This window comes from Papio anubis, chromosome 12 (assembly GCF_008728515.1).
Source record: "Papio anubis isolate 15944 chromosome 12, Panubis1.0, whole genome shotgun sequence".
NCBI classification, from domain to species: Eukaryota; Metazoa; Chordata; class Mammalia; order Primates; family Cercopithecidae; genus Papio; species Papio anubis.
This window is the reverse complement of record NC_044987.1, coordinates 41,453,461-41,462,139: the sequence shown is the minus strand read 5'-3', so window position 1 is coordinate 41,462,139 and position 8,679 is coordinate 41,453,461. Positions and strand designations below refer to the sequence as shown.

General features: G+C 44.3%; 1 long non-coding RNA gene across 1 annotated transcript; it reads left to right on the top strand.

Moving 5' to 3' along the window:
- The first annotated feature begins 3,798 nt into the window (after positions 1–3,798).
- LOC116269702 lies at positions 3,799–6,992 on the top strand. The gene is made up of 3 exons (XR_004177414.1): positions 3,799–3,891; positions 4,494–4,596; positions 6,586–6,992. It is a non-coding gene; the product is annotated as an uncharacterized LOC116269702 (long non-coding RNA).
- Positions 6,993–8,679: the final 1,687 nt, after the last annotated feature.

Genomic DNA, 8,679 nt, shown 5'->3' with positions numbered 1-8,679 from the left:
GCTACATAATGAAGCCTCCATAAAAACTCAGAAGGACCGGTTCTGAGAGCTTCCAGGTTGCTGAACACATGGAGGGACCTGGAGCACGGTGCACCCTGGGAGGGCGTGGAAGATCTGTGGCTTTCCCACATACCTTGCCTTATATACTTCTTCATCTGGCAGTTCGTCTACATGCTCCATAACTTTATAACAAACTGGTAAACATAAGTATTTCTCTGAGTTCTGTGAGCCATTCTAGCAAACGGTTAAACCCAAGGAGGAGGTCGTGGGAACCCTTGATTTATGGCTAGTTGCTCAGAAGTACAGGTCACAACCTTGTACTTGCAATTGGTATCTGAAGTTGGGGGCCATCTCATGGGGCTGAGCCCTTTAATGGTGGGGTCTGTGCTAACTCTCAGAACTAAATTGTAAGACACCCAGTTAATGTCTAGAGAGCACTGGAGAATTGTTATGTGAAAAACCCACACATCTGGTGTCAAAAGTGAAATAACTGAGTAAGGAACAGAGTTTGTTTTCCCCTTTTCAGTGGCGGAGGATGTATGGTGGGGCCCAAATGAGGAAGCCTCTGGTTATTAAATAGAACAGATCAAACAAATATAGCACTGTAGGTCAAGGGATCTAAGAGCCATAGACCTCAACTTCCTTATTATTTCGAGAAAATAATTATGAGACAAAGTAGCAAACATCTGCTTCTGGCCAGCCTCACAGCCAGCCCTTGCGGTGAAGAAGCCATGCCTCAGGTTCTCATGTCTCTTACCTGAATCACTGTGTTTTTTAGAAAAGATAAGCTCAATGATTTCAGCCCTTGCCTTTTCTTGTATGTAACGACTGACAGTATTAATGATTTTCCCTCTGCGATCTATAACCAGATGTGCTCTCACACCCAGACTTTGATGAGATTTTGCTTTAATGTAACTTCTGAGCACATCACCATCTAATACGCAAGTTGTGGGTTCATACACTGCTTTGGAGCAGTCTAACTGAAACAAAGATTCACTTGGGTTGCCATCCTCAGGAAGACTCAGTGAAACTGACTTTAATTCTGTAAAAGCCTAGGTTTCTCTTTCGTTGACACGATCTGTGATCTGTCACAGTTTTTACATTTTGTAACTCTGTTGGGCTCATATAGGTATCAAAACAATGCTGGCTTCTTCCAGTATCTTAAGGTAACTGAGAAGGTTGCTTCATCTCAGAGAGAAATTCCATTAGAGTCATTGGGGCACAGAGGTTTTTTACTATTCTCCAACCTCTGCAGGAAGCAATGATGCATTATTTCATGAACTGGAAGTAATTAACCTGAGAATCTCTGCTATTTATATTTGGCAACACTGTAACACTGTGTGGGCATTGACCTCTATGCGTGTGCCCAAGTGGTTCAAAGCTTGCTGTGGAAGATAAACTACCATAGGGTATGCAACCCCCACTCCTGTGTGGGGCACGGTGAAAGCAACCACTAGTTCTGGAATCAGGGAAGCTGGGTTCAAATATTAGACCTTCCACTTGGGGAAGAGAAGTCAGGTTGATGGAGGGGAACCTCTCTAAGCCTCTGGTTTCCTAACCGAAGAGGCCAATGATAAGGCCAACCAACTGTGCACAGGTACTTACTGGAATACCCAACATTCTGAGCCAACCACTATTGTGAGTGTGTCTTATAGTAACTCACTTTATCTTCACAGCTTTCTGAAAAGATACTATTTTCATCCTTATTTAACAGGTAAAAGAAACTGAGACACAAAGATTTTAAGTGATATGCCCAAGGCCACCCAGTTAGTGAGAGTCAAGCCTGTCTGACTTGGGTTGGTGTTCTCACCCACTCACAGCAACTGCTCCAGGCGCTAGTGAGATGTGCCACTTACTGAAGCCGGCACACCTTATAGTGTGTTTAGTTATCACAATAACCCACAGTGTCATTATCACGCCTCTTTCACAAATGAGGCTGTGGAAGCTCACAAAGGTTAATCCATTTGCCCAAGACCGACAGAGCCACTCTGGCAGAGCCAAGGTTAACTGGCTTCCAGAACCTGCTCTCTTCCTATGAAAATAAGGTAACACATGGAAAATGCTTGGTAACTTGTAAAACTCTGTATTGACAATGGTATTACCATTCTCAGTAGTCCTTACTTTCTCCAGAGCTCAGAACTTTGTGTTGCTTTTACAGATAAGAAAATTGAGTTTCAGGGCAGTAAGTCAATTTGCTAGCATTCCACAGACAGAGTTGGGTTTGGAACCAGGTCTGTGCTTCTAAAACAGGAGGCCCTTAGGCCCAGGGGTAATGGGTAAGATGTTCTGCATAAAGATGGTGTATCCTTCTACAGAATTGATTTTATTCAGAATTTGGGTAGAAATATCATTTTTACGTTAAGCATAGCAATATATTAGTGCATCAGAATGCAACACTCATACTGGTTTTTTTAGTAAAATATGAGACTTCAATTTTGCTTTTCCTCCTGCAGCATACGACTATCTCCTCAGGTCCCTCAGGATATGGATTAGCCCCTTTCGTCAGGAGGGGTACTTGGGCGGATGTTGGAGAAGCTCCTGCTACACTGGGCAGCCTCTCGCTGTGCCATGTGCCTCTGCTCCCCTCACCCACAGAGGATGCTTCCAGATGAATCCTGCCCAAATTCAGGGAGGCGGAAAGACAGTCTCATAAGGAGCCTGTGAGTCCCTGAGAGTACTTTGCTTTTTAAGCAAAAGATATAGTTACTTCTCTTTACCTGATTCATTTGCCAGTTGATGGAATTGATGTATTAAAATATGTTCGCTCACTAGGTCTCTAACTTTCCCAAAATCCATCCAGACAGACAGCTTTGTGCCCACAGTTGTGAGTGTTTTGACATTTATCTCTAGAGATGCTGGGATCTAGTCTAGAGTCTGTTGTGTCTTGTTCTGTGACCTCAGGCCAGGCTCATTACCTCTGTGGGCTTCAGTAACCTCACTTGCAGGGGACAGGAGTTGGAGAATCACTAAGACTTTTTTTCCATTAGGGCAGGTTCTGGGGCCCAGGGGTTAAGTAAAGAAAAGAACATGAGGTTCAGTAGCTGGAAATGTAAGTTCCCCAAGAGCAAGGTCTTTTTTGTTCATTGCCTGAAACAGTGCAGGACATACAGTAGACAGTGAGTTACTATTTGTTAAATGAAATGAATAAACCTCCCCAACCTCTTGCCTGGCAGAATCAGTAAATACAAGGGAGGGGACATCCAGACAGATGACCTGAACAGAGTGGGCATCTGATTGACCTTTGCTCCCCCCCACTCAGTGCTAGCCCAGAGCCTGGCATAGGTGGCTGCTCATGGATTGAGCTTTTAAACAGCACTGAGGGTGGTCGGCAGGCAGGAGTAGGGGTGGTCTCAGTGGATTGTGGTCATTAACAGTCCGTACTCCAAGAGGTCAAGGGCAAGATGAGGGAACATGACACTTAGAGCTTCTGGCTGTGTTTGTATTGGTGGAGGTGATACCTGACTTAGATGTGAATAAAACCGCGCAGGACAAGGGATGAGAGCTGGAAGTGTTTTCTTATTTGTGTGTGTTCTTTTAGCCCCCTAGAGACATTGTTTTGCATTTGTAGTGTAAACAAAGCCTCCAGAGAGGTGGTGAAAGATGCTTCCTTCCCTTCTCTCCTACCCCGACATCAATGGATGTATCTTCCCTTCTCTACCACTGGGGGTCGCAAGTGCCCACAATAATGCTCCATTTCTTTTTAATAAAACAAACAGGAAGTATCTTTTTTGTGAAGGAGATTTGTCCTTCACTGATGCACTGCCCTTTGGTTGATGAATACTCAGAAAAGGGGTAAGGACAGGGGATGTTGTGAAGGGTAGAACAGGGGGAAAATAGGGGGCAAAGCTTGGAGCCTGTTTCCAAAGAGCAAAAGAATGGATCTCCTCCCAGGTAAGCTGTCACCTCCCCACTGGGGTGGGCATAAGTACATGGTAAAGCAAGTGTGGGACGGGGAAACGGGCTGCCACATCCCCTACATCTCCAAGTTAAATAGTCTCCCAAGGTGACGCCACCAGGCAGCCGAAGTCAAGAACCATGGGTTTAGGATGAGGCCATATTTTAAAGGTGCATCGCTTTAAAGAAAAACATTGAATTAGAAAAGATTTAAGAAGCCCATGTCCATGGCCAAAACAGTGAGTGGCTGAAGGTTTGAAAACATTATTTCACTGGACCTTTCTTCTCCACTGGGCTGCAAACCTCAGCGTTCATAAGCTTTGCATTCCCAATGCCTGGTGTAGTTCGTGGGCCACTGGAAACTTACAGTAAGCCCTGAAAGGAAGAAGAGAGAGAATGAGGAAGGAAGGGAAGAGATAAGGAAGGAAAGAATGGAAGGTGTGCATAGTAAGAAGGTAAATGTGGCAGATGGCCCCAGCGACTCCTGCCCTCTGGTGTTCATGCCTTTGTGTGATCCCTCCCTCAGGAGATATGGGCTGGACCTAGTGACTGCATCCCAATAGAGACTACTTCAATAGTGATGGTATCTTACTTCCCAGGTTACAAAAAGGCTGTCACTTCTGTCTCGAGCACCTTTCTCACTCTCTCACTCTTTCGTTTTGAAGAAAGCCAGCTGTCAAGTTGTGAGCTGCCAACAACCAGGTGAGTGAGCTTGGAAGGAAGGGGATTTCCCCGTGTGTCCTGGGATGGCTGCAGCCCCAGCCAACATCTTGATTATAGCCTTGTGGGAAACCCTGAGCCAGAGACAATAGCTAACCACACTCAGATTCCCACCCCACAGAAACTGTGAGATAGTGTCACGCGCGTCCGTGTGAAGAGATCACCAAACAGCCTTTGTATGAGCAATAGAGCTGTTTATTTCACCTGGGTGCAGGCGGGCTGAGTCCGAAGAGAGAGTCAGTGAAGGGAGATAAGGGTGGGGCCGTTTTATAGGATTTGGGTAGGTAAAGGAAAATTACAGTCAAAGGGGGGTTGTTCTCTGGCGGGCAGGAGTGGGGGTCACAAGGTGCTCAGTGCGGGAGCTTTTTGAACCAGGATGAGCCAGGAAAAGGAATTTCACAAGATAATATCATCACTTAAGGCAAGGACCGGCCATTTTCACTTCTTTTGTGCTGGAATGTCATCGGTTAAGGCAAGGCAAGGCATTTGCACTTCTTTTGTGATTCTTCAGTTACTTCAGGCCATCTGGGGGTATACGCAAGTCACAGGGGATGCGATGGTTTGGCGTGGGCTCAGAGGCCTGACAGTTAAGTATTTGTTCTTTTCAGATGGTAATTTTATGATGACAGTGTTAGGCCGCAATAGGTACCTAATACAGATTTTGGTACCTAGAAGTGATATCTAGAAATGTAGGAGTGTAGGTAGTGGATGGATCCTGGAAGCATTTGAAGAGAGGGTTAGAGAAAGCTTAAATTGCCATAAACAGACTTTTTACAGAAATCTGGGTTTTGAAATCACTGCTTTTAATTATTATAACTTCCATGCACCTCAAAAACTGCAGATACTCTCTGCACATAGGCAAAAAACTTTATGCAAATACCTGTGTTCCTCTTTAGCAACATGACAGAAGTTACTACTTTTTATGTTTTTAAACATGAGCGCATTGTCATTGTTATTATCTAGCAGATAGTGCTAGATACGTGCCAGGCACCATGCCAGGCATTGACAAGACAAAGGTGTATAAATAATATTTGCCCTTGAGAATATAGTCTAGGTAAATGTTTTTTGTTTATTTTTGTTTTAAAACTGGACCCTGGGTTGAGAAGTTCTTGCATCTTAGAGTTGTATGTATTCATTTTATTGACAGCAAAGATCATTTCAGCTGCTCTACACCATTCAGGATGTTATTTGATTCGAGTCAAGTGTACACACAAAAGCTCTTTTTTGGTTTCTTTCTCTCTTCCTTCCTTCCTCCCTCCCTCCTTTCCTCCCTTCCTTTCTTCCTCTCTCTCTCTTTTTCTCTTTCTTTCTTTCTTTCCTTCTTTCTTTCTTTCTTTCTTTCTTTCTTTCTTTCTTTCTTTCTTTCTTTCTTTCTTTCTTTCTTTCTTTCTCTTTCTTTCTTCTTTCTTTCTCTTTCTTTCTTCTTTCTTTCTCTCTTTCTCTCTTTCTCTCTTTTCTTTCTCTTTTTCCTTTCTTTCACAACAGGGCCTTGCTCTGTCACCCATGCTGGAGTGCAGTGGCATAATCATAGCTCACTGTAACCTCAAATTTTTGGGCTCAAGTGATCCTCCTACCTTAGCTTCTCAAGTAGCTGAGACTATTCGGGCACACAACTACGCCCAGCTAATTGTATTATTATTGTTGTTGTTGTTGGAGAGATGGAGGTCTTGCTGTGTTGCCCAGGCTGAGGAGCTCTTTTCGTAGTAATCATTGCCTCCCTCTTGGTGCCATAATGTAACGTCAGCATGGTCAGTTCTAAACAATATGTTGAAGGCATCACAATGGAATAGATTCACTGAAAAATCTCAGATGTGTTTTGTGAACTTCATTTGACTCAAGGGCAATTTATTAAAATGTGCAGAATCTGGAGGAAAGAGAACTGGGATGAGAGTCAGGAGACAGAGGTTTAAGACTTGTCTGTGCCTTTGACTAAATGATTTGGGCTAATCACTTGGATTTTCTGTCCTTCAGGAGGATCAATAAAAATGGAGAGACAGGCTGGGCACTGGCTCATGCCTGTAATCCCAGCACTTTGCATGGCCAATGTGGAAGGATTGCTTGAGGCCAGGAGCTCGAGACCCGCCTGGGAAACAGCAATATCCTGTCTCAGGAATCAATAAAATAAAATAAATAAATAGAGAAACATGTTAACATGGTTTTTGTGAAAATTACATATGATAATACAGGTGAAAATGCTTTGAAAAAATTTTTATTCCTCATGTACATGGTGGTAATCTTGCAATATTTATGCAGAACAAATTATAATTTCTCTTCTTTTATGCTGGCAACAGTTTCCTGTGTTCTGAAAACCTTCCCACGGGCATTTCACAGAAAAGCACCAGCAGCCAATAAAATGTTCCAGATTGAGCAATAAGCTTACAACATTGATAAAAGTAAATGAAATGCCTCTTGTCCATCTCTTCACCGTAGAGTCACGCAGGGCACAGCATGCTCACTTCCTTTACAGGTATTGAATTAAAAGGAAGAAGCTGAAGCAAATTTAAAATAAGTAGAGGGTGTATTTGAGCCAAGCTTGAGAATTGCAGCTCAGGAACACAGATTCAAATTACCCTGAAATACACTTCAATCAGCAGCGGTTACATGTGGGTAAGCTGTTAATTGTCTATACACTGTTCTTTGTATCACAAATTCCAAGAACATGAAGATAATGGGCGAGACAGCTAGTCAGGAACAAAATGAGTTTAAACAATTGTCCCCAGGCATAGGTGCTGGGGGCATGACTGAAGTCCCATACTCGTGCCTGTCTGGACCTGACAAATTTTGCAAACCTCACATAGCTCAGATTTCTCTGAGCCATTTCTCTTTTCTCACAGGTCCTTCCTCCTCTCCCCATTTCCGACTTTTCCTCTGTCCTCCTCCCTTTCTTCCCCTGAAGAAGAGGGGAAGTATAATTATTACAGAACAGATAATGCTTAAAGACAGAAAGGAAATAGCAAAAAAAAGACACTGCCATACTCTGTTGTTTACACTAAAAATTGGCATAGTCCTTTAAGACCACCAAATGGCTGTATGTATCAAAATTTTAAATTTTCGTATCCTTTGTGTTTGGGTGAAGGAAAAGGGACAAGATAGAGGAAGGTGAACAAGATGGAGCAGTCCCTGTTGTTTCCGGGTTCTTCTTCACAGATTTTCCCGCGGCTGGGGAAAGAACCAAATCAACTGAGCATGCGCAGAATGACATCAAGCCGAGGACACCGAAATTCAAGAAGCCACTCCTACACACACGCCCCAAACTCCTCCCCTTCCAGCTCCCAGGCATAAAAGTCCGCTGCCCGCAGGAGCCGGCGTGAAGACTTCGGCCCCCGCATTTGTGGACCGGAGAACATCACCCGAGAGCGCCGGGCGCGACTTCCCTGGCCCCCCACACCTGAGGACCAGAGAGTGTGCATATTTGCAATAAAAGACTGCCACTTTCTTACGTACTTTGGCCTCATGTTTAATTAGCTCTCCTAAATTAAGTTACATTAAATTAAATTAAAACAGTTGGTGCTGCAACCCAACCTAGGAGGAGACCCTTCCTCAACATTCCCTAGGGGTCTAACGAACCTCCTCCCCAGCGAACCGGCTCCCAACCCAACCAGCCACGAACACCGAACAAGTGTTCCAGCCTCCCACTGGTGCCACTCTGAGAATTTCTCCTTCGGTGAGTACTCCCCTTTGTTAAACATCTCCGTCCCTTTCCGTGTCCTTGGCCTGGAGTCGTACGTACACCCAAGGACGTAGCCACCCTGTGGCGCAGTGAGGTCTTCAACCCGGAGACGTCCGTCTTGAAGTTCCTCAATTCTCCGTTAGTGGCTCCAGGAGCCCCCGGTCTCTAGCAGCGGCAAAGGACGCTTTGCCACTGCGTGAGGTCGGTTTCCATTTCTGGTGGTTAAACAATGGGAACCTCACAATCGAAACCTCTCCACTGTGGCATGGCCGCAGTATAAATTAGACAACCAATCTCAATGGCCACCAGACGGCACACTTGACTATAACATTCTATTAGATCTCTCTAATTTCTGCCAGAGGCTCAGAAAGTGGTCAGAAATTATCTATGTTCAA